This window comes from Equus caballus, chromosome 31 (genome assembly GCF_041296265.1).
Source record: "Equus caballus isolate H_3958 breed thoroughbred chromosome 31, TB-T2T, whole genome shotgun sequence".
Classification (NCBI taxonomy): Eukaryota; Metazoa; Chordata; class Mammalia; order Perissodactyla; family Equidae; genus Equus; species Equus caballus.
In genome coordinates, this window is record NC_091714.1 from 19,847,461 (window position 1) to 19,871,974 (window position 24,514).

Here is a 24,514-nt window from a genome sequence, read left to right on the forward strand (position 1 = left end):
GGCATAAGCTCGCATGTCCAGTCCAGATAAATGAAAATGTAAGGTCATCCAAATAAATTGGATCAGGGATACTGAGGGAATGAGTCAGCTTTATTTCACATAAAGTGGTCAGGAGTATGGTGACATAGTGACATCTGAGGAGAGACCTGAAGACTATCAAGGAAGGACACACGCATATATTTGAAGTAGACTGTTGCAGGCAAAGGAAATAACAATGAAATGTCTCTGAGGAAGGAGGAATCTGGAGAAACAGCAAGGAGGTCCATGTGGTGCTAGAGAGCAACCAAGAGGAAGAATGGTAGGCGATGAGGCAGAATGATGCAGGAATTTTTAGGCTATTAAAATTATTTCAGTGTTTATTATGCTTGATAGAAGAAGCCATTTGTTGGTTATGAAACAAGAAGTGGCAATATCTAATTTTCATTTTAATAATAATAGTCTGACTGCCCTACTGACAATAGATTGAGGTGGGGATTGGGGATTAAAAACAATACCATTTACAATGACAGCAAAAAAAATATGTAGTAATAAATTTAACAAAAGCTGTACAAGGAGTCTACTTGAAAATTTTATTGTTAAAATTAAAGAAGACAAGTATATGGAGAGATACATCAAATTCGTAGGTTAGAAGATTCAATATTATAAAAATGTCAATTTCCCAAAAATTCCTAGGTTGGGTGTATTTCCAGTCAAGACTCAAGCAGTTTATTTTTTGGTATAAATTAACAATCTGGTACCGATAGTTATGTAGAAATGCCAATGCCCTAGAATGATTTTTAAAAAATTTTTAATGGAGCAAATTTGAAAGATTTGCATAATTTTAAGAATTATTATAAAGCTAAATTAATTATTTATATAGAATAGAAAAATAGATCAATTAATCAAAAGAGGAAGTCTAGAAATAGGTACATATACAATGAAATTTGGTAATTTTATTTTTGCAAAGATGCCAATGAAATTTAATGTGGACAGAGAAGATTATATGTGTTTTTCGACATATTGTACCAGAATAACTGGATATCTACATGGAAAAAAATGTGACTTGACCCACCCCTCACTCCTTATACAAAAATTAACTCAAGACTGAATGTAGATCTAAACAGAAAAAATCAATCTAAAAGACCCCTTAATGAAAATATTAGAGAATATCTTTGCAAGCTTAGAGTATTCCAGGTCTTCCCAGAACACAGAAATCACTAACCATAGTAACAAGTTTGATAAACTGAACTTCATTAAAATTAAAAACTTCTGTTCAAAAATAGTCATTATTAAGAAAATTAAAAGGCAAGTCTCAGTGGGGTAAAAGCATTGCAATATATTTACCCAACAAAGGATTTGTATTTAGACTATATAATTTCTAAAATTCAATAATAAAAAACAACAAACAATAAAAATTGACACAAAACTTAGACATTTACAAGGTAAGGTGTATGAATGGTCAATAAGCACAGTTATTAAGGCAGTGTAAATTACAACCCAATGAGATACAGTGAGTAGATACAGTTCTACTACAATTCTGAAGTTAAAAAATAAAACTAATTATAATATATTGGATTATTTTATGTCAACCTGGTCAAACTGAGGACTACGTTTCCCAGAATTTCCTTTTCTGTTTCAGATTTGGCCAAAAGAGGAACTTGTATATGATTTAAAGCATATACAGGAAACAGCGGCCGTTACTCTCAAAAGCTTGTCAGTGTCAGATTTAGTGCCACACAGGTGCTCATGTATCCACTGGGTCACAAGACGACCTCATTTTGCCCAATCGTCAAACTCATCTTACAGGCTAATCAACAGCAGCCCCACTTCTTTCATCAGATGCTTGGCTGTGGACACGAAAAGATGGTGGCTACGCAAAGGTGGCGACTTCCCATAGAGCCTGCCATGAGCTTCCTCTTCTTGGTCCTACTGCAGTGGCTGGATGTGCTTGTTTCCCAAGTTTCTCTGCAAGCTCTAACCTGTCGTCCTGCACCAGCACTTTAGGTAGACTCATCAGCGACTCTTTTCCTGATCCTCCAACGACCCTTTCATTTACTCCATCTCCTCTCACTTTTGTGTAAGGTCTAAATCCTGTAAGAAATGCCTTATTCAGCCACACTCATCCTAGCTCTGCTTCCCTGACTAACCCTTGATTACCACACTTCTTGCCAACTCATCTGCATTTGGATCTGATTTAGATAACTAGATCCTCAACTCTGAGTCCGATGCCATTATTGAAATGAAATTTTGGGGAGTTCTGGGATGAGAATGATTATATTTTTCATGTGACGAGAAGATACATGATTTATGGTCAAAGGCGAGCTTGCAGTAGCTTGCAAAAAGGCCTCAAATACTTGCTATTCCCTGTAGCAATACTCCTTTCCAATGTGCCTTTCAGTTCATCCCCTTAAAGGTGAAGTCCGTTTCCCCACCCCTTAAATATGGTCTGAGCTGCCTGACTTTTCTTGGCTACTGAGAGATTAGCAAACATGAACCAAGCAGAGCATTGAAAAGTGAAAGTGTATTGGCACTTGCCTTCTCTTGCTGATTTTGTAACCTAGCTGCCATGTGGATGAGTCCTTACTAGCTTGTGAAACACACAAGGCCAAGTCACACCTGTCATCCCAGTGACAATGAGGTAACTACCAAATATACAAATGAGGCTATCCTACACCATCCACTTCCAATGAGCTGGCTCAGATCGGGGTTATTTTATGTCTCTAAGTTACATAGACATTTGTTATGAAGCAGAAACTAACCAATACAAATGTCAAATGTTGAGAGGATGCCAAACAACCACAACTCTAAGTCATTGATGATAGGAAATGACTGGAAAACTATTTGGCAGTTTCTTATAAACACATGCCTATCTTAGTATCCAGCAATTCCAGTTTTAGGTATTTACCTAACAGAAATGAAAACACATGTTCACACAAAGATTGGTACAAGAAAGTTTACAGCAGATTTACTCATGATAGCAAAAAATGGAAATAACCTAAATGTCCATCAACAGAATAAACAAAATGCTATATATTCAGTAATACCATTCAGGAATAAAAGGAATGAATTACAGGTATTTACATGGATAAATCACAAAAACGTTAGGCTTAGTGAATGAAGCAAGATACAATAGTGTTTACTATGCAATTCCATGTATATGAGGTTCCGGGAGAAATATATAAAGAAAGAGAGAAAAGGGAATGATGGCATATGCAAAGATATGATTATAATGACAAACCATGGAATTAAGCTGGGTGTGGAGAGAAACTGAGGACATTAGGAGCTGATGAACAGTAAATTGGAGGTAGGATCTAGAAAGCATAGGTCCTGGATGGGTTGAAATGAGATAGAAAAAAAAGGAGGTTTTTTGTTAGAGGTTTAAACGCTTGACATTGTCAGCTTGGTTTTTATTTTGTGTCTCTATGATTTTTTTTTCTCTTCTCTCCCCAATATTCCTGCTATGGTTTATGTCCCAGCTAAATATTAGTTAACTTCATAGGCCTTTATGAGCAAAGCAAGCAAAGATACCACAATCTAAAAAAATGGTCAGCTTTGGACCCCAGAAAAGCGTAATAAAATAGTTTCCAGAATTGACAGAAAAAAGTATACTATTACTAGAAGCACAATTATCAAGAATAACAATACGACAATTTTAGTTTAAAAACAGCTTCCCACTCCCTAAATATGCTCATCTATACATGATCACTTGATTCTGAAGAAGAGCCCTTCCAGGTAAACAGGGCAAGGGTGGTTATCGTTCTGTTCTTACTGATTCAGATAATAAGGGGAAAGTGTGTTGGCAACTTGCTCAAAATTATACAGCTAGTAGTGTTTCCTCAAAGCCATGTCCAGAAGACAGTTTTAACTCCAAGTGCACTGTGTTTCTTGGCGGACTAGATTGGAAAATGTGTTTTGTCAATCCACACAAATGTGTGTTGACATTTAACTCAACTCTGGGATATGAGATAAAATTTAACAACCTGAAAGAGACAAGCTAACTCAATTTTATGCCACTAATTCATTCTGACAAATATTGACAAAAGACTCAGAAACCAAATTCAAAAATTAACTCAGAGATTTCTATTCCTCGTTCATGGAATCTAAAGCTTTCTTTAGGGTAACTAGGTCTTTGGGGGTGGCTTGCTTTTGTTTTGTTTTAATCTATTTTAAAAACGTATCAATGACAACATAAAAGTTCAATGGAAAAACTCTTTAAATTCTTAATATTCTTCTGTTCTCGTCTTATTAAAAATAAATCCTAAGTAAAAGTCTTGTCTCTGCGTGAAGTTTAGAGAAGGGAGAGCATTTTCAATGTGCTAATTTGGACGTACTGAGAGATCTTTCACACACTTTTTGTGTAGGACCCAGTGGAATGTAAATTTGGTTTTAGAGAAGAGATCGGGTCTGAAGGCAGTCTTTTGAATCGCTAAAACTTCCCTGAGGAAGTTCTGGGGAGACCATTAGATTACAGGCCCAACTGTTGATGTGGGTCAAGTTTACTAAAACTAGTACTTCTATTCACTCTGCCATCTGTGACATCTAACTTTTAACACAACTTAAAATACATCTTTATGCAAGATGATTGTTTTATCTATTGCTGCATAACAATCCAGCCCAAATCCAAGAGTTTCAAACAAATCCAAGAGTTTAAAACAATCATTTTCTTACTCCTCAAAGTTCTGTATGTTGATTGGGAAACGTGGGTAGTTCTAGTCCTGGATGCCAGCTGGGACGACAGTTACTGGGTGGCTCTACTGGGTTGAAGCATCCAAGATGGCTCACTCACATGGCTGCCAGTTGATGCAAGCTGAAGGTTGGGAGCTCAGCTGGGCATATTGACCACAGCACCTCACATGGCCCGTCGTGTGGCTTGGGCTTTTCATAGGATGGCAGCTAGGTTCTGAGAGGCAGGGTTTTAGCAGCGAGCGTTCCCAGAGGGCAGAAGCAAAGGCTGCCAGTCAGTCGTCTAAAGGGCTAAGCCTGGAACTGGTGTGGTGTCACTTCTGCCATAAGCTACTGCTTAAGCAGTCATGGGGCCAAACTGGATTCAGATGGAGGCAAAAGAAACACCACACTCCAAGGAGAGAGCTACAAAGAAATCGTGACCATCTTTAAGCCACTTAATCTCTTCTTAACAATAAAACTAGGGATTACATAAAAGATTTTTTGGGGAAAAACATTTTATATGTCATTTCTTCAATATTTATCTCAATGATACGCTAGTTATGTGGCAAATAATGCCACATTCATATTCAGATTGTAGTCCGCATTCTATGCTTTTCTTTGTTGGGGATTGTTTACTTCTTTCTGTAGAGTGCAACTTTAAAGGCACAACTTTAACAAGCATATCTGTTCCTTCATGACAGGCTTTTTCCCCATTTACTTATGTGAAATTAAAGTCAGAGCTGTCAGAATGTCTTTCAGATCATAGAGCGAGATCTCTCCATCACTACGTCATATTTCGCCCTCCAATCATCAGCTGCATCCCACACGGAGCATTAAATGTGTGCACCTGGGTGACCTCTTTCATTATTTATTTCCAATTTCTAGCCTCTGCACAGTAAAATTATAACTGAGTGAGAAGCAATTTCTGTTCAGTTCAAGAATCTGTTGAAATCATTCAAGTAACTTGCCCATAGCAACAGAAAGATGCCACAATGTCATACTTGCAGTTTAATGCTGAACTCTGCAAATTGCACAGATATATTTTTCTTTTTCATAAAGGTAAACAGTTCAAATATCAGAGCAGGTATGCTCCTATATCAGCAGACTCAATATACAAAGTTTTAAATTACAAACTAAATTTGAGATTTAACGTTTTCTTTTTCATTAGCATTTACCACTTACTGGAAAATTCGTTTTTTAAATATCTCATCAAATGTATTATTGTGTTTAGCATAGAGGAATTTACTGATTATATTTCACAGAACCTACTCTATGACTCTGTGCTAAGACTCTACAACTGTCCTGATCACTATAGCTATGTAGTAAGTGGTAAAATCAGGAAGTGTACGCCCGTCTACTTTGTTCTTCTTCGAGATTGTTTTGGCTGTTTGGTGTCTACTGCATTTCCATATGAATTTTAGGATCAGTTTATCCTTTTCTGCAAAAAAGGCAATTGGGCTTTGATAGGGATTCATTTAATCTGGAGATCATTTTGGGAACTATTGTCAATTTAACAATATTAGATCTTCCAATCCATGAACACAGGATGTTTTTCTATCTACTTAGATCTTCTTTCATTTCTTTTGATAATGTTTTGCAGTTTTCAGTGTACAAATCTTACACTTCCTTGTTTAAATTTATTCCTAAGTACTTCATTTTTGATGGTATTTTAAATGAAATTGCTTTGTTAATTTCATGCTCATATTGCTTGCTGCTGTATAGAAATACACCTAATTTTTGTATGTTGTACATTGATCTTGTATACTGCCACCTTGCTGAGCTAGTTTATTAGAAACCAAAGCTACTAGTTTTTTATTGAATTCTTTAGGGTTTTCTATACATAAGATAATGTTTTCTACAAATAAAGATAATTTTACTTCTTCCTTTCCAATCTGGATGCCTTTTAATTCTTTTTCCTGACAAATGCCCTGGCTAAAACATCCAGAACAATGTTGAGCAGAAGTGGCAAGAGTGGACATACTTCTTTTGTTCTGGAAATTTTTAGTTTTTCACCTTCAAGCATGAAGTTTGCTCCAACCTCTATGGAAAACAATATGCAGTTTCCTCAAAAAACTACAAATAGATCTACCGTACATCCAGTAATTCCAATTTTGGGTACATACCCAAAGGAAATGAAAACAGCAGTTCCGTGAGATATTTGCACTTTCATGTTTATTGCAGCATTATTCACAATAGCTAAGATATGCAAAGAATCCAAATGCCCACCAATGGACGAATGGATAAAAAAGATGTAATATATGTGAACAATGGAATATTATTCAGCCATGAGAAAGGAGAATATCCTGCCATTTGCAACAACATGGATGGACCTTGAGCACATTATGCTAAGAGAGATAAGTCAGACAGAGAAAGACAAGTACTGTTATGATATCACTTACATGTGGAATGTAAAAGAGTCAAACCTGTAAAAAAATAAAAAAAGGGAACAAAACAAAAATGGCAGTTACCAGAGGATGGGGGTAGGGAGTAAGATTGATGATGTTTAAGGGTACAAGCTTGTAATGAGTACTAAATAAGCCATAGAGATCTAATATACAGTATATTGAAAATAGACAATAATATTGTACTATAAGTATGTAATGTGATAAATATCATCACAATGGCAATCATATTACAATATATAAATGTATCAAAGTAACATGCTGTACAAAAAAAAAAAGCATGATGTTTGCTGTGGGTTTTCAATAGACGGCTTTTATCAGATTGAGGAAGCTCCCTTCGATTCCTAGTTTGTTGAGTGTTTTTATTAAGAAATAGTGTTGGATTTTGTTAAATGCTTTTTCTGCATATATTTAGATGGTCATGTGTTTTTGTTCCTTTATTCTATTAATATGGTGCATTACACTGATTTTTTTTTGTTGGTTGAACCGATCTTACATTCCTAGGAAAAATCCCTCTTGTCATGGTGTATAATTATTTTTGTACGCTGCTGGATTGGATTTGCTAGTATTTTTTTGAGGATTTTTGCATCTTTATTCATGAGGGCTACTGGTCTCTAGTTTTCATTTCTTGTGATGCCTTTTTCTACCGTTGGCATTGGGGTAATACTGGTTTCATAGAATGAGTTAGGAAGTGTTCCCGCTTCCTTTGCTTTTTTGGAAGAATTAGTGAAAGATTGGCATTAATTCTTCTTTAAATGTTTGATAGAATTCACCACTGAAGCCATCTGATCTTATACTCCTCTGTTTTGGAAGTTGTTTGATTGCTAACTCAATCTCTCTACTTGTTATATGTTCACTCAGATTTTGTATTTCTCCTTTAGTTCAGATTAATGCCAACCTAATTTCAATAACACATAGAAACTTTGCTCCTATGTATCTCCGCTCCCCCAGTCTTCCTACTGTTATTGTCAGAAATTACATCTTTATTCATTGTGTGCCCATTAACACAGATTTTTAACTATTGATTTATGTAGTTGTCTCTAAAATCAAATAGAGAAAAATGAATCACAAACAAAAAAAATACATTTATACTGTCTTTTACATGTACCTAGGCAGTTAGTTATCTTTATCAGTGTTCTTTATTTTTTCACGTGAATTTGCCTGACTGTGTAATGTCTTTTTATTTCAGCCTGAATGACTCTAGCAAACAAATGACTTTAGTATTTATTATGGGACAGGTCTGCTAGTGATAAACTCTCACAGTTTTTATGTGGGAATGTGTTTTTCTTCTTAATTTTTGAAGGATAATTGTGTCAGATATAGAATTCTTGGTTAAAAGTTTTTTCTTTCAATACTTTGATACGTCAACTCATTGCCTCTGGTCTCCATGGTTTCTAGTAAGAAAACACTTAATCCTATCAAGGATCCCTCGTGTGTGATGTCACTTCTCTCTTGCTGCTTTCAAGATTCTCTGTCTTTCTCTTTGGACAGTTTGATGATGATATGTCTAGGTATGGGTCTCTTTGAGTTTATTCTACTTGGAGTTCATTGAACTTCTTGGATGTGTAGATTAATGTTTTTCATCAAATTTGGGAAGTTTGGACTATGATTTTTTCACGTATTCCTTCTGCCCTTTTCTGTCTCTTGTCTCCTTCTGAGACTCTCATTATGCCTATGTTGGTATGATTAATGGTGTCCCACAGGTCTCTGAGGTTCTGGTCATTCTTCTTCTTTTTGTTTTCTTTCTGTTTCTTGGGCTCAGTAATTTCAATTATCGAGTTTACTGATTCTTTCCTCTTCCTGCTCAAATCTGCTGTTGAGTCTTTCTAATGAATTTTTCATATCCTTTTTATGCTTTTCAATTCCAGATTTTTTATTTTTTTAAAAAATAACTTCTACTCTTTATTTCTACTCTATATTTCACGAGCCATCCATCTCATCCTTTCTTTTTGTTCATTATGCATGGTTTCCTTTAGCTCTTTGAATGCATTTAAAACAGCTAATTTAAAGTCTGTCTAGACAGTCCAACAGTGTAATGTCTAAATTTCCTCAGGAATACTTTTTTTGTTTCTTTGCATACATTGTGGGTTTTTTGTTGAAAACTGGACACTATGACTATTACAATGGGGAAACTCTGGAAATCAATTTCTCTTTCTCCCAGCCCCCACCTAGGCTTGTTGAAGTTGCTGGTTATTGTAGTTGTCGTTTGCTTATTTAATGAATTTTCTGAACTAACTCTGGAAACCATGTATCCTTTGTCACATGTGGCCCCTGAAATATCTGTTCTTAGGCTAGTGATCAGCTAATAATTGAGTAGAGATTTCATTAAATGCCTGGAACCACAAAATCTCCCAGTCTTTGCCAAGAGGTATGCCTTCAATACTAAACCACAGCAGTTTACAACTCTATATTAGCCTTTACCTTCTGCTTCCACAGAACCTTAAGAGCTAGAGGTGAGAGCTTATGGGCTTTACAGTTCTCTCTTGAACAGACACACACTGTCTTGGGAATCTGTGGGTTTCTAGATTTCTAGGAATTTGTCAGAGCTTTGCAAAATTTTTATAGATGCCTCATTCCTCAGGCTTCCCTCCCAAGCTTTTTGGATAGTCTATCATTTGCCCCACTGTTATGTATTGCTTCAGGCAGCAGGGTCTAAAATGTTTGCCTGTTAATGTTTTAGACAAAAGTCCCCAAATAGCAGTTTTAGTACTAAGCCAGTTTGGAGTCAGGTAAAATAATGACTAGCCTTTTGAGATGGTCTTCCAGGGAACCATCAGATAAGTCAAAACAAATAGTCGTGTCTGCATCTTTTAGTACTGAGAATACAGGCTGTTATTTTCAAGGCTGCCTCTGAGCTGGGAATAAGGAGTGAGACTAGGATAAATGACAATGCAACAAAGCTTGCTGTTTATACTGAGATTCAGCCATTGTTCTTAAGTAAGCACTCCCTGGGTTGCTATAAGCCTTTGAACAAATTCCAGGGCTTCAGAAAAGTAAATTCTCAAAATTTTACCAGTTTTCTGTTCCTTTTGTGGACGGCCAGAACTTTGGACTTCCTTGCTCAACTGTTTTTGCTGACCTCACCTCTGTAATATTAGTATTTAATATTTCACAAATTGCTGCTCACCGAATCTAAGTCCTTATTTTTATGTGGATTTTTTGAAATAGTTTTCTTGGCTGGCGTCTCTGATCCCAATCACAGCTCCCTCTAATCCAGTGATAGCAGTCCTCAATTTGTAGGATAAAGTCTAAACTCTTTGTTACGGCACAAAAAACCTTGCTCCTGACTCGTCCCATGAGCCACAATACTTTTACTATTCCACCCTGGGTATTCCTCACGTGTCCACTCTCTCTGACCCTGACTCTGCTTACGGAGTGCTGCTGCCTGGAATTCTATTTCTTCCCTTCTCCTCCACTGCTCACATCTGTGTAGCACCTCATGCAAAAGGCTTTCTACACACACAGGACAGTTTGGGTACCTTTCCTGGGTGTCCAGACAGGCTCGTACCTCTAACACATACATGCCTCATGGGATTATTGTAAGGATTAAATAAATTAGCACATATAAAGTATGTATTAAAGAATTATATAAATGTATGTTATTATTTTTATCATCACACTGAATATAATTGTTGGCTTACTTCTCTGCCCACACTAGACAGTGAGCGGCATGAGGGACAAGATTCTATTACTTCTTGGTAGTCCCAGTTCCTAGCATAGTGTTTGACACATATTTTTCATATGTTTCAAGACATATTTTTTTAACATTTTAAAATCCTTGAAATTTGGATGTATCTTACAATTGAAGAAGTTTACAGTTGCTGTCAGGCAGGCAGGAAACACGACATGATTGTCATTGCGTGAGCATAACAGTACTTGGTCACAGGCATAGGTGATTTCCTCATTCATATCCGAGTTTTATGGATTGTTGTTATTAAGTGTGTGGAATTTGACTGCTATTTAATAGGTATTCAAAAAGGTTATAGCATAATTTTCTTTGAAATAAGTTACTGTGTGTCTAAAAACATGCTTTGCAATAGCAACAAGCATCAGGTTGATATTAATGAAGCAAATATTTGTCACAGGAGGAATAACCACAATTTCTTTCTTTTTTTGTTTTTTTTTTTGCTAAATAACCAGCCATCCAGTTCTTTATTGTACCTAAGAGAAGAAGACACTTACACGGAGCTGAAACTGTTACATCTTGCTACTGAAATACATAAAAAGAGACTGCTTATATAACTGCAGCCCTCAGAATAGAAGAAAGAAATTCCAAGACAAAAAGAAGCTGGTGTGATCAATTTTTGAAGGATTGTCATTAAGACATAAAACATCAAATTGTCAGGACCGTTCTGCTATTCTAAACTTTCGTTCACAGGCAACTTGATAGAGGATAATATGCTACATTATGTTATGGTATGTTGTGTTATGATTTGAGAAGTTATATTTTTTCACAGGAAGATCAAAATAGTGATGTGTTCCACAATATCTCAGATTTGACGCAATGCTATAATAGCTGCGTTTGTTTCACAATTGCAATAGCTGTAATCTTTCAGTGAATTTGTAAATGAATGAGTTAATCATAACTGACTCTGCCACATACTGAATTGTCTTTGACAAATCTGTTTGAGCCTCTGCGTTCTCACTATAAGGATGTTGATGTTATGTATCTTCTTAATGAGTAAGGATTAAACACACACACACACTTTTAAAATAATAGTGCCTGCCACATAGTAATTGCTGACTGTGTTTATTTCCCTCTTTCTGACCACGGAGTAAGCCTTTGCCTTGTAATCAAGCCTGAGTGGGCTTCGCCAGTTTATTAACCAGCGGTGAATTACTGACTTATAGATCAATCTATCCAGTTTTAAAATGAATTCAGACTTAGCTGACATCAGAGAGGATTTCTAAATTATTAAGCACTGTATTATACAAATACAAAGGGAGGATACTTTGTTTTTTAGTCACTTGAAATTTTCTGTCTTTTAAGTTCTTCAGAAGCAGGAATCTGTTTTTTTACCTTTCTGGTGTGGTTTGGGTAGTCATGACTGGAGGATGGGACTACTCGACTGTCTTTACTTGTCTGTTGCTTTCCCAAAATTAGGGCTGGGCTCAGAGTTGCTTGTCTCACCTGCGTGAGGACTGACAAAGAAAGGGCCAGCCACTCTTTTTGGAGCAGAGGTGATATTTTTATTTTATAGAGCAGAAGGTAAATTAGAATTTCAGTAACAGTAAGGATCATAATCTAGAAAGCAGTTATTAGAGTGTCTGTGTGTCTTAAAGGATTTCTTGAAAAAGACATGTAGCGTCACTGGCATTAGAAAGTCTTTTTAGGGGCACACATTATTAAAAGCAGGTGAAATCATCTTTTAAAGTACTCAGCACAGTTCTTGGCACGTAATAAAAACAACCACCACAATAATAAGTGATCTCTCATTGCTGAATCAAGGACGTACATTGCATAAGCTTTTATTTCTACCATTCCAAATAGGCTGTAGTTGATTTAGCACTTAATTTTCAAAGCACTTTTCAGTAAGTTACAAAATTATGTTCCTATATAAAGGATTTGTATGTTTTCTACATCCATGATTTTATCGGATTATGAAAGTAATACCCCGGTACCATTCTACTTCTAATCCATTATTTCCAATTGTTTTGCTCTTATAAACATTGTTCCAACGAATATCCTTGCAACATGAAATAAATTTACCTATGTTCAAGCATTTCTGTAGGATAAATGGCACTGTGGACATGCAATGTAAATGGCATTTGTAATTTTGATAGTTATTGTCCATTTGTTCTTCATATAAATTTTGTGAATTTGCTTTCTCTTCTGCATTATGAGACCCTGTTTTGCCACACTGTTGTAGTTTTTGGCCAGTCTAATAGTCAAAACATGATATTTTAGTGTAGCTTTGAATTTGCCTTTTTGTGAGTGCGTTTGAACATCTTTTCATCTGTTCAATAGTCATCTGTATTTCCTCCTCGGTTAACTGGGCCTGCTTGTTCTTTTTGCTTATTTTTCTATTAGGTTGCTGCTCTTTTTGACTTGTAGGAGTTCTTTAAAAGTCAAAGACAGTAGCAGTTTAACTATAATATGGAATACTTTTCTTGGATTATCTTTCAAGTTTATTTATGGTGAGTTTTGGCAATGTATTTCTTTATTTTTGTGTCATTGAATGTATCAGATTTTATGATCTTTGTGTCATACTTAGAAAAGTTTTCCCAATTGCAAGATTTTTTAAAAGTTGCATGTTTTATCTTAGTAATTTTTAAATTTAAATTATTAATCTATCTGAAATTAATTTGGATAAGTGATGAGAGTCAGGGATCCAATGTTTTCCCAGGGTGACTCCTCTGTTATCCCAACACATTTTATTAAATAATCAAATTTTCTTTGCTGTTCTGACATAGCATCTCTTCATATAATACATTTTCACATGCTTTTAGATTAATTTTTGGACTTTCTAACCCTTTGATCTGTCTGACTATTCTTATGCTAATATCAACTTTATTTTTATTTTTCTTACAGTTAGAGGTGTATAGAATACTCATTTCAGCAGAACATGGAATGACCTAAGCCTTTATCATCATCACAGAAGGAACTTTTGGTATATATAAGTAAATATAAAATCTTTTCAAAAATTCAATGGTCATAATTTTATTTTATTAGTCAAATTTTAGAAGTTTTGTAGTGCAAAGAAACTATTTCATTATCTTGAAAAGTATTGTTCATTGTTCCATTTCAAAGTCCATAGATTAAGGACAAATACCACGAGCAGCTGGGTTGTTCCTGTCTAGTACAATGTGTGATGCTAAACTGAGGTTCATTTCAACTGGGGTTAGTGGAATGGTCCTCCTCTCTCTCTCTTTATATATATATATATATATATGTTTTTTTTCTTTTTTTTTTTCAGTTAGCCTGTCCAGTATAGGATACCCATGATGACGACATTGATCCTTTTTTCTTTCAAATAATAATTAAAGTATGCATATATTTCCCCTACAATTTCTGGACTTGAAGACTTGGCTTATGGTGGTGATGCTATTTCATCGATGCTGTATCATGAACTTAGATGCTTTCAGAATAGTTTTAGAAATAGATGTAGATTGTTACCCTTAATGCTCACTTCTAACATTTTCTTGCATTTCCATATCACATTATTCCTGGAGAAAACTTTTTCCTTAACCCATGGACCTTGAAATGCAACAAGGAGCAGTATTTTTCAAAATAACAAAATTGCCTCAATTTTCATCTGCATCTCAGGTATATTGGTTCCTCATCAATGTCAGTATTTTCTCTGGAGTGGAATGATAAATGATGTTGTAGCAAATATCACGTTAGAGATATATGCACTCCCGGGCATATTACCTCAGCTGCTTCATCAGCAGGTCCCAGCAAACTCATCACATTCTCTGCAAGCAAAGCTTCCTTTATGCTACTTAATAACAAGGAATTTTTTTTTGTAGTTTTTATTCATATTCATTTTTCACATGTAATAGCGTCTATTCTATCTTTCTAAACATCTCATATATGTTCAGAACAGGCAGTTCCAACATCTTGTTTGTCATATGGTTTGTCTTTGAATAAAAAGAAATTATAAAAATGGCTCACAGTTTTTCTACTTGTGGTCAGTAAATATTACTTTACTCAACACTATAATTACTTCCTGATCATAAGAATGTTAACAAAATTTTAAACCTCTCTTAGTTTCCAGTATACTTGTTCTATTGTCAGTGACAATTTCACGTCACTTTTCTTTGCGATTTTCTGTTCCGTAAACATATCTTCAGACACTTTCACTGTGTTGATTCTGTGTGAGACCTATAAATCTCTCTGCTAGTATGTAAAACAGAAGCATTATTGAATTTATTAATGTGCCATGCTTTCAAATTTAATATTCCTGCATGTCCAAATGCCTGAAAGACTCAGAGGAGTACACAATATCACTAACAGTTAAAAAATTATTTTGCACGGAAAAATGCAATTCAGAAAAAAAAAAAATCTTTCTTCAGTAACGTCTTCTAGAAAGAATTTTTACTACAATTCATAACTTTGGAAAGTCTAAACAAATTCTCCTCTTCAACTATTGAAAATCATTGGAAGCCTATACCAACCTTTTCAATGACCTTGTCCTTTAAATTCTTAGTTTCCATAGACTCAAAACTAGAAAATTGTCTGGTTAGAACATTCTAGCGTTCTGTTTTCAAATTTGATTAATGGCTGGGGCCGGCCCGGTGGCGCAGCGGTTAAGTTCGCACGTTCCGCTTCTCGGCGGCCTGGGGTTTGCTGGTTCGGATCCAGGGTGCGGACATGGACATGGCACTGCTTGGCAGCCATGCTGTGGTAGGCGTCCCACGTATAAACTAGAGGAAGATGGGCACGGATGTTAGCTCAGAGCCAGTCTTCCTCAGCAAAAAGAGGAGGACTGGCAGTAGTTAGCTGAGGGCTAATCTTCCTCAAAAAATAAAACAAAAAAACCCAACAAATTTGATTAATGGAAAAAATATGTTTTGAATACTTGGTATTATCCTGACTTGTTTTTTCTTATTATTTAGATTCTTTATTATGTCTTGCTTCAAGATCATCTATTACAGATGTCATTGTACTTGATTTTGGGGGTTTTGTCCCCTCATTTCCACAAGGAGCAAGGTTAACATTCTCTTTTTAATTTATCTTGAAACGATTTGAAGATTTCCCAAGAGGAAACTTTTCTTGAAGGACTCTTGTCCTAAATGGAATCAAAAAACTAAAACGTAAATGCAGCTCTTAAAGGATAGTTGGCTAATGTTAGGAATACTAAGTAGAAAATTGAACAACTCTGCAATGATCAGAAGTCTGCGGTTGAGAAACCTTTTGCTACGAACAGCAATGTTCTTGGGTTCAAATAGAGAAATCGTGAGACAAAAATATGCTTTATTCAGCCTCAAGTTTACGTAGCTGTAAGAAAGGATATAGGATAAACAACACAGAATGCTTACAAAGGCATGACCGTGGGCTTGTAACCCCCAGGGAGTTTTCAACATCCCAGCCTTAGGATCACAGGATCCTAAGGGAGGCGGCTGAGCGAGTGCGCTCCACCTCCTCTCAGAAACCCTTCAGCCTCGCTTCCTAGCTTCCTACCTACTCATGCGCTCCCCTTCCGAGTTGCGTTACTAGACCCTATGCCTCCACATGGCTGCTTCTTCAGCACTGCTTATCGTTTACTCATGTAGAATATTGATGGTGAAGTCCAGTTGCTCAGTCACCTACACGGTCCTCAGTTGGATTCCTATTTATCTTGGATTCATTGTAGGCACACTCCTCACAATTCCTGAGTTAGTGCTTCAAGGAGGATTTGACCAAGGGTAAAATCATCAGGTGTCACCGAGGCTGGAAAAAAGGCTACCGAACCAAGAGTTATCTCTTTCCTTGCCAATAACCTACTCAGTCTCATATTAAATTTTTATAAACATTACATTAATAGTTATTCTGCATCATAGTACGTTTTTATAAACACTTATAGCTTTAAAAAGGACACAATCTTTTTTCCTAAATATACTCTCCTAATATTGGTATTAACTCTCAATCTATTTCTGTCTTTAAAGGATATTTATTAATAATTGTTTTAATATGTAAAATTATTTTCATAATCATTAGTTATGAGATATTTAAACATGATAGAATAGACGTTGGTACATACTAAAAAGAGAAGCTGAACAAAAATCACAAAAAATTCATATTAAGAAACCTAGTGTTGTCAGTAATTAATGGTTGCTTGCAGAGAATGTAATTAGTTTGCTGGAACCTGCTGAAGAAGTAACCAATTAACGTGCTTGAGAGTGCATACATTTCCTACAGGATATTTGCTATAGAAGTCATTTAATTTTTCAACTCCAGGGAAAATACTATTTTTTCAAAATAAAATTATCTTAATTCTTCCCTGCATCTCAGATATATTGGTTCATCACCATTGTTGGTATTTTCCCTGGATGTTAACTGTTGAGGACAATAGCTAAATTTAAAAAAAATCATATTCAGGAAATATCCACTTATTCCTATTTTTCGAAAGTTGTATTAATTTTTATATAATTATTTTTTAGCATTTATGGAAAAATCATGTTGTCCTCTTTTGATTTGCTTTTACTAAATAAGCAAATTTCATTAATACCTTTCCTAATAATCTTCATAGTAAACAACTGTATAGACCAGCGGGGGTATCTTAGACTGATCTTTATTGGGCCGTAGGTTTCATTTGCTCATTATTTATACAGGGTTTTTGCACTGCTCTAAGGTTGGCAGCTAGTTTGCTATTTTTGTGCACTCTGTCAGATTTCAGTATAAATATTACGCTAGCTTCATGTATATATACTTTTTAATCCTGGGTAAACTTCATGTTCTGCTCATTTTTATTATAAAGGGCTTTCTTCCTAGCAAATAACATTTCTTTGATGATTGAGAGCATCAATATGTATTTATGGACAGATGAACTCACAACAGTGTGTTGCTTCTTTCTTAATAGTAAGTTTGGGATGATAATAATGCACTAGGAAGATTGATGTCATGGAGTTCATAGAGACTGCTTCCTGCTTCCTCCCTCCACTTACGAAAGGTCCACTCCCTTCCTCTGACTCCAACACAGTGATAATGTAAATTTGGGTGTTCAGGAGATCAGTGTTCCTTACAGCCCTTGGGACTCTCTTTGCGTTGTCAAAATTACTTACCTTGCAGGACTTCTCAGATCCCTTAATCACTAGTAACTAGTCTTGCTCTGGTTACAGTATGACAAAGGCTATTCATGAATTGGCTGGTAAGTCACTGTCATCAGCTGCTCAACTTTAGTCAAGCAACAAGTTATTTGTTACACTTCAAACCCAACTTCCTTTAAAATGAAGTTTCCTTTGCTCTATACTTTGGAACGGTTTAAATGGCATTGGGAAGATGAATTCCTCAAATGTTTCATTGAGTTCCATGGGATATATTCTAGAGCTGGTATACTTTTTAGGGATTGTAGTTACAAGGAGGGCTGGGCTAGGTAAAGATGAGATTTTTGACTACTTATTTCTCAAATATAAAAGTTAAGATTATTTTTCTCCCTGGGGCAGTTAAGGAAATTTATGTTTTCCTTTGAATTTATTTTCACAGTGTTGAGCAAAATTTTCAGTTAGGATTCTTTTACTTCCTCATGTAAATGTGATTATTTTCTTTTTACTGCGATTTTCAGTTTTACCTATTTTATCCTCTACCTCCAAAAAACTTTTACAATAATTATTATGTTTTCTAGTAAATAAACTTCTGCTGTTTGCATTAATGTCTCCTTCACTGGTCTTCTAAATTCTTGTATTGAAGGTTTATTCCATTCACTTTTATTCTCCAATCCTTTAGGAGTAAGCATTTTGATTTTGGCATTGTTATCTGCAGCTCAGTGGTTTCTATATATGCTATCTTTGTCATAGTTGTTTTCTAGATATTCTGCAATTTTGGGTTCAGTTTTCTTCTTGGCCTGAGATATATGTCTGGGTTAGTTTTTCTTTGGTTGGTTTGATTGTGTGCATTCTGCTGGTTTTTGACCTTATTGTTTTGTGATGAATGTTGTAAACACTATTTCTTTGGGAATTTGAGGTTTCTTTATGGCTAGTCCACAGTGACTTTTGTTGTAGTTTTCTCGATGATTACTGGAAAATAAGATATATCCTTTGGCAGAGGTAGTATGCGTGTTTGCAGAGGATCTATCTTATCTTATTTCACATTTGACTGAGGAAAGTTCAATCGAAGTCTCATACTACAATTTTTTCCCCTACTACTTCCTAGAATTTGTTTTATGAAGCCCATTTGTGTAACGTTTAAAATTGTTACATTCTCATCGTGGATTCCGCTGTAATAACGTGTTCTCCTGTGTCTCATTCAGTGCTATTTGCCCTGTATTCACCTGGTTTGACACTTGGGCCCTTTTTTGGTTTGTTTGCCTTGCCCTGGTATGTCTCTGCCCAGCCTGTTATTTTCAAATTATGATTCACTTTGTTTTAGCCTATTCTGAGCATACCAATTTCAAATCTCCATTGCCAATTCTCCCTCTTGTTTTCTCTGATAGTTTTAAAATTTTATTTCCATTTCTTTCTGCAGTCTTGCGTTCTGTATCAATTATCATGTTTTTAGCAGTCTATTCTTATTCTGCTTCAAATTTGACCTTCATTTTTCTGATTTTTTTCCAACACATCTACTCCTTTCTCTGACCTATCAAAGAAGAGCTGATGTTAGGGTGTGTATTCATTTCCTAGGGCTGATGTAACAAAGTACCCCAAACTGAGTGGCTTAAAACAGCAGAAATTTATTGTCTCAGTTCTGGAGGCTAGAAGTCTGAAATCAAAGTGTCAGCAGGGCCATGTTCCCTTCAAAACCTGTAGAAGAATTCTTCCTTGACTCTTTCTAGTTTCTGGTGGTTCACTGGAAATCTTCAGTGTTCCTTGACTTGTAGATGCTTCGCTCCAGCCCTGTCTTCACAAGGCATTCTCCCCATCTGTGTCTTCACCTGACCGTCTTCTTATAAAGACATCAGTCATATTATTGGGATCCCACCCTACTCCACCGTGACCTCATCTTAACTAATTACCCTACAACCACCCTGCTTCTAAAGAAGGTCTCACTCTGAGGTGCCCGAGGTTAAGACTTCAATAGGTCTTTTGGGGGGACACAATTCAACTCGTAACAGACTGTACCTGCCCCAAGTTCTTGATTCTGATCTATCCCTTGTATTTTAACAATTGCTCCATTTAAAAAATTCTTGGAAATATGGTGAGTTATATAGCTGCTCCTTGGGAAAATTTTTCTAGTTAAGTGTTCATCACTTTTGGCTCTCGTTCCACTTGTTTTTTCTGATATCTTTGTATAAATTCTGATCTGGTTATAAAGTTGAGACATAGCTAACAATGTCATTTCTCTTAAAAATTCAAGTGGTCTTGTTATAAACCAAAATGCTTTTTAAGAAGCCAATGATCATGTTTATGAAATAGGACAATGATTTTAAATTCAATTATAATACCTCATCTTTACTTCATTTTTTTAAAGAGATATTAATTTTCCAATATTTAGGGTTTATACTAATGCTGTCTTAGAAATAATAAACTCCAAAATTTTAAAGTGACTTCTAAAACAAATGTTAGAACAGTGTTAACCAGCCATGACATATTGGATATTTTATTTAAAACTGGGAGGCTGGGAACAGAAAAAAAATTACACTTAAGGACCTAGTGAGAGTTGGCTAAAATCTCTTCCCTAATAAAGCTGACTGAGTGGGTGGAGAAGCTCATGGGTAATTTCATTTGACAGACCTGTTTCATTTTCTCTTTCAAGTCCACTATTAACCTTGGTTTGAAAAGAACAAGAAGGCTTTAAAAATGTACTTACAAATATGTCATTTAGTAAAGGTTAAAGACAGACTAACTCTTTTATAATGTGCAGTTCCAAAAATATCACTACTAAAAGTAGGCATTTGGAAGCTTGTCCCACTCGTTAAGGAGAAAATAAAATATCAACTCCCCTTCTTCATCTGCTGATTTAATATATTACATGGGGAATTAAAGGAGAGGAGAACACCTTTAGTCGTCTCCCTTGAATTGTCAGTACAGGATTTTGGTGCTGACATTTCGATGGTAGTTCACGCCCATGCATGACCACCACATTGAGTAAAGGGTTAGTTATCACATCAGACTCTGGCACCCCAATTCAGGAGGGTCTTAAACGAGTTAAAAGAGTTGGGTACAGGAGTGGATTTCATATTCTCTCCATTCAGCTTAGCTTGATTCATCCTAGAGCTATCTTACAATTCACAGGCAGTCAATTCCTCTTTGGGGCCCTTCACTGAGTTGTGAAATGCCTTAAAAGTCTGCTACAGAGTGAAGTTTTTATTTCATGTTCCTTTTATAGTTACATAAAAATGTATGGTGAGAAAACACTGAAATATTTTAATAGATAAATTTAAAATATCAGAACACAATATTTTAAACTTAACATTGATTTAGCAATCCGTCTTCATCTTATACTGCAATAGGTCTTTAAATGCTTAAACATAAATTGATTTCTGGTTAGCAGTGACTATTGTTTCAGAACATGATATGCTTAGCGTTATATATACCTGAGGAATGGCTTATGTATCTATCCTGTTATCGGTTCCTATTTTAACCATAATTCATTTCTGTACAGAGTCTACTATTACACATATTACACACCATTAGCAACACACCGTGAATTTATCATTAAATCATCACCTTGTTAAATAGGATTGGATAGAAATAGGCTCAAGTAGTACAAAAAGTCGAAATTATATATTCAATTGTTAAAGATGTTATGCTATGAAAAATTAGATTCTGCTCCCAGCTGTTAAAATCATTCTAAATCAAACCAGTATGAAAGTACTACAGTACTTTACAGCACTAAATTATTTCAGTTTGTGTCTGTCAGTTGTCACACTGTGGCAGCTGCGTGTTGCTGTGATGCTGAAAGCTATGCCCCCGGGATTTCAAATACCGGCAGGGTCACCCATGGTGGACAGGTTTCAGAGGAGCTTCCAGACTAAGACAGACTAGGAAGAAGCACCCAGCCAGCCACCTCTGAAAAAAATGGCCATGAAAACCCTGTGAACAGCAGCAGAGCATTGTCCGATAGAGCCCTGGAAGGGGAGCGGATGGTGCAGAAAGACCAGGCAGGGTTCCGCTCTGCTGTCCACAGGGTTGCTAGAAGTCAGAATCAACTTGGCACTAACAAGTATCAGTTTGTAATCAATAAAAGAAAACAAATCCATAGAATTTCCTCTTTAGATTACAGATAGACAGTGAAGCTGTATGTTGAATTGAAATTGAAGCCAAGTTCAATCAATGTTATTATGAAACTTCACTTAAAGCAATCACTGTATTCTTTAAAGTTCTGTACGCTCTCAGATCACAACTTCACAGCATGACTAAAGCCATACTAGACTCCACAGCAAAGTTTTCATAAAGGGAGGCAAATGGCAGCTATAAATTTAATGTGGTTCAAAAAAAATCAGCAAAATAACCATACTACTATAAGACAGCACTACATGTTAGAGTGAACATATACATAACCTATTTACCTTATAGTATATACATTCTTAAACCTCTAGAGCAGGTTTGACAGTAGGAAGAATAGTGAAAGACACTGGGTTTGATTTGGGAGATGCTAATGGCCTGGTAGGACCACACCAGATGGTATTCAGGTGACTTTTCGGTGGCAGTAGATTGAATTCCTGATATGTACATTGTTCTAGCAGCATTTTATATGTAACTCTAGCTTATATCACCTCCTCCTCCCACCATGCTCACACTACTTGGAGAATCAGAAACAAGGAGAATGGCGGCTTCATGTATTCATCTTTCAAAGCAAAGTGCTGTATGAAAGATATGGGTAGTTCATATGGTTTCACATGCATATAAAGCCTCTTCTTTAAATTACACGATTGTCTATTCTTCAACACTGGCTAGAGTGGGCAGCAACAAAAATTCACCCCACGCAAATGCAGATGTCCATTTTTAACTCTGAGTTGACTAATTCCAGCTATTGTTCTTAGGAAGGTTAACTGATTTAGCAAGTAAACTAATATATGAAAGATCCAAGAAGGGAAAAATCATAGGTGATGTTATTAAATGTCGTAAAAAAGTAAAGCTAATTCAAAGCCGCTTTTATTCTTTAAAGTATTATGTTGCAAATGGGAATGCTCCTGTTCATTTCAGGGATAGCGTAGGAAACATACTGACTGGTGTAAAACGAACTGTATCATAAAAATGTAAACATTATCTTAAAAGCTCAAGTCGGCCGTGACCAGCATCCACAATTCTAGCCCCTACCTGAGGCAATTGTAATCAGGAGTTTGGCATTAATCTTTCTGAATGGTTCACACAGCCTTTAAATTCTTAATACGTATTTTTATGGAAATGTTACTGTACTGCTGTATCTCCTTGTATGAGTATGCAATTGTCCATTTTATTTTGCCCCTACAGATGAGCATTTAGATTGCCAATTCTTTTTTTTTCACATGTATCCCCAAGCCATGCTCCCGAGAACAGGCTTCTCTATATTCTCCCTTGGATGCGTAGGCAAATGTTTACCCAGCGTTGACAGAAAGGACAAATACAAATGAAAAACAAGACTTAATTCTCCCTGTTGAAAATAAGGGAAGTGACTCTCCCTGTCCCGACCCTCTCCTGCCCCTTTTCTGAGAGTATTTATATTTGGAAACTTGCAAGTTCTTTCTATGACTCTTTGATATGTATGTAAATCTTTTTTAAAGCTAAATGAGCCTCTCACCAGCTTTCTCAGGGACCATCTCTTTGAAACGTCATTATAAAGGGACATAGAGCCCCTATCTCCTAGTTTCTGTGGAAGGGGAGGAGCCAGACTTTGGGGGGAGCCTCACACCAACTTACAAAACGACCTCCTGCCATCAAGATTTAAGTTTGCTTTTCCTTTGGATAAAGCCAACAGGCTAACACAGATGGTCACCCCAGTGACCAATTACCATTGTTGCGATGACCACATTCTGGCTTCGTGCTTATTCAATAATAAAACTGCTTTCTTTCTCTTCTCCTTTTGTAGAGAGGTTTTCTGGGCTGGGAGGAGATTTCGTTTTCAGTTATATTTCCCCAACAACTGCAGCTCCCCTTCTTGGCAAGACATGGACCAGGAGCGTAAAGAGCACAGTCACGCGGGAGAGCAGCTTAGAAGTATCTATCAAAGCAAATCTAGTTAACAACAGACTATGAATATCTGTTTTCTTATATGGTCACCAAAATCAGGGATACAATCAAACTCATATTTTTTTTGTGAATCTGATGACACTTTTTTTAGGTTTCCTGGCTATTAAGAGTTGATGCACAAATTGCCTCTTCTGCAAAATGCTGGTTTTACATTCTTTGCCCATTTTTACTCATTGTCTTATAGAGCTTTTCATCCTCCTTATTAATCCTCACCCAGCTAAATGGATTGCAAATATTTTTTCTCTGTTGCTTGCTATAATTTTACTTATATTGTCTTGCTATACAAGATATACTGATGCAACCAAACATATCTATTTTTTCCCTCTTTGGCTTGAAGCATTTGGGGATTAAAAAAGGATTTTTTTTAGCCTAATGTCAAAATTTTTTCCATACATGCTTAAGTTTTGGCAGTTTTATTTCTTGTTTTTAAATCTAAGTTATTAATTTCCAGATTGTATCATTTTGGGGAACTCAGATAAGTGCGATACAGATACAACTTCCTTTTTCCAAATGGCTGGCCAGTTTTATCAACAATACTTGTAGGTTCGTCCAGCCTGTCAGAAACCTTAAGCTTCTATTTTCGTCAGTGGATAAAAGCAAATTTATACTGCTTGTCCACTGTTTAAGGTGTTCAGACTTTTTAATAACAGTGACTTATAAGTGGAAAGAAAAGTGCTATATTTTAAGAACGTTCATGTTTTGTCTAATACCATAGATTTCAA

The 24,514-nt window shown here is 35.9% G+C and overlaps 1 long non-coding RNA gene across 3 annotated transcripts in view; it reads left to right on the forward strand.

Annotated features, from left to right (window-relative positions):
* LOC138921693 (uncharacterized) overlaps positions 1 to 24,514 on the forward strand; it is an 81,497-nt gene that overhangs the window by 53,697 nt on the left and 3,286 nt on the right. The window contains exons 3-6 of one of the 3 annotated variants that reach the window (XR_011434492.1): positions 11,187 to 11,462; positions 13,078 to 13,184; positions 13,579 to 13,657; positions 13,964 to 14,657. This is a non-coding gene — a long non-coding RNA (uncharacterized lncRNA). Of the gene's footprint in view, positions 1 to 11,186; positions 12,967 to 13,077; positions 13,185 to 13,578; positions 13,658 to 13,963; positions 14,658 to 24,514 lie in introns of those variants that run through there. The other 2 variants (XR_011434493.1, XR_011434491.1) reach the window with 2 other exon arrangements.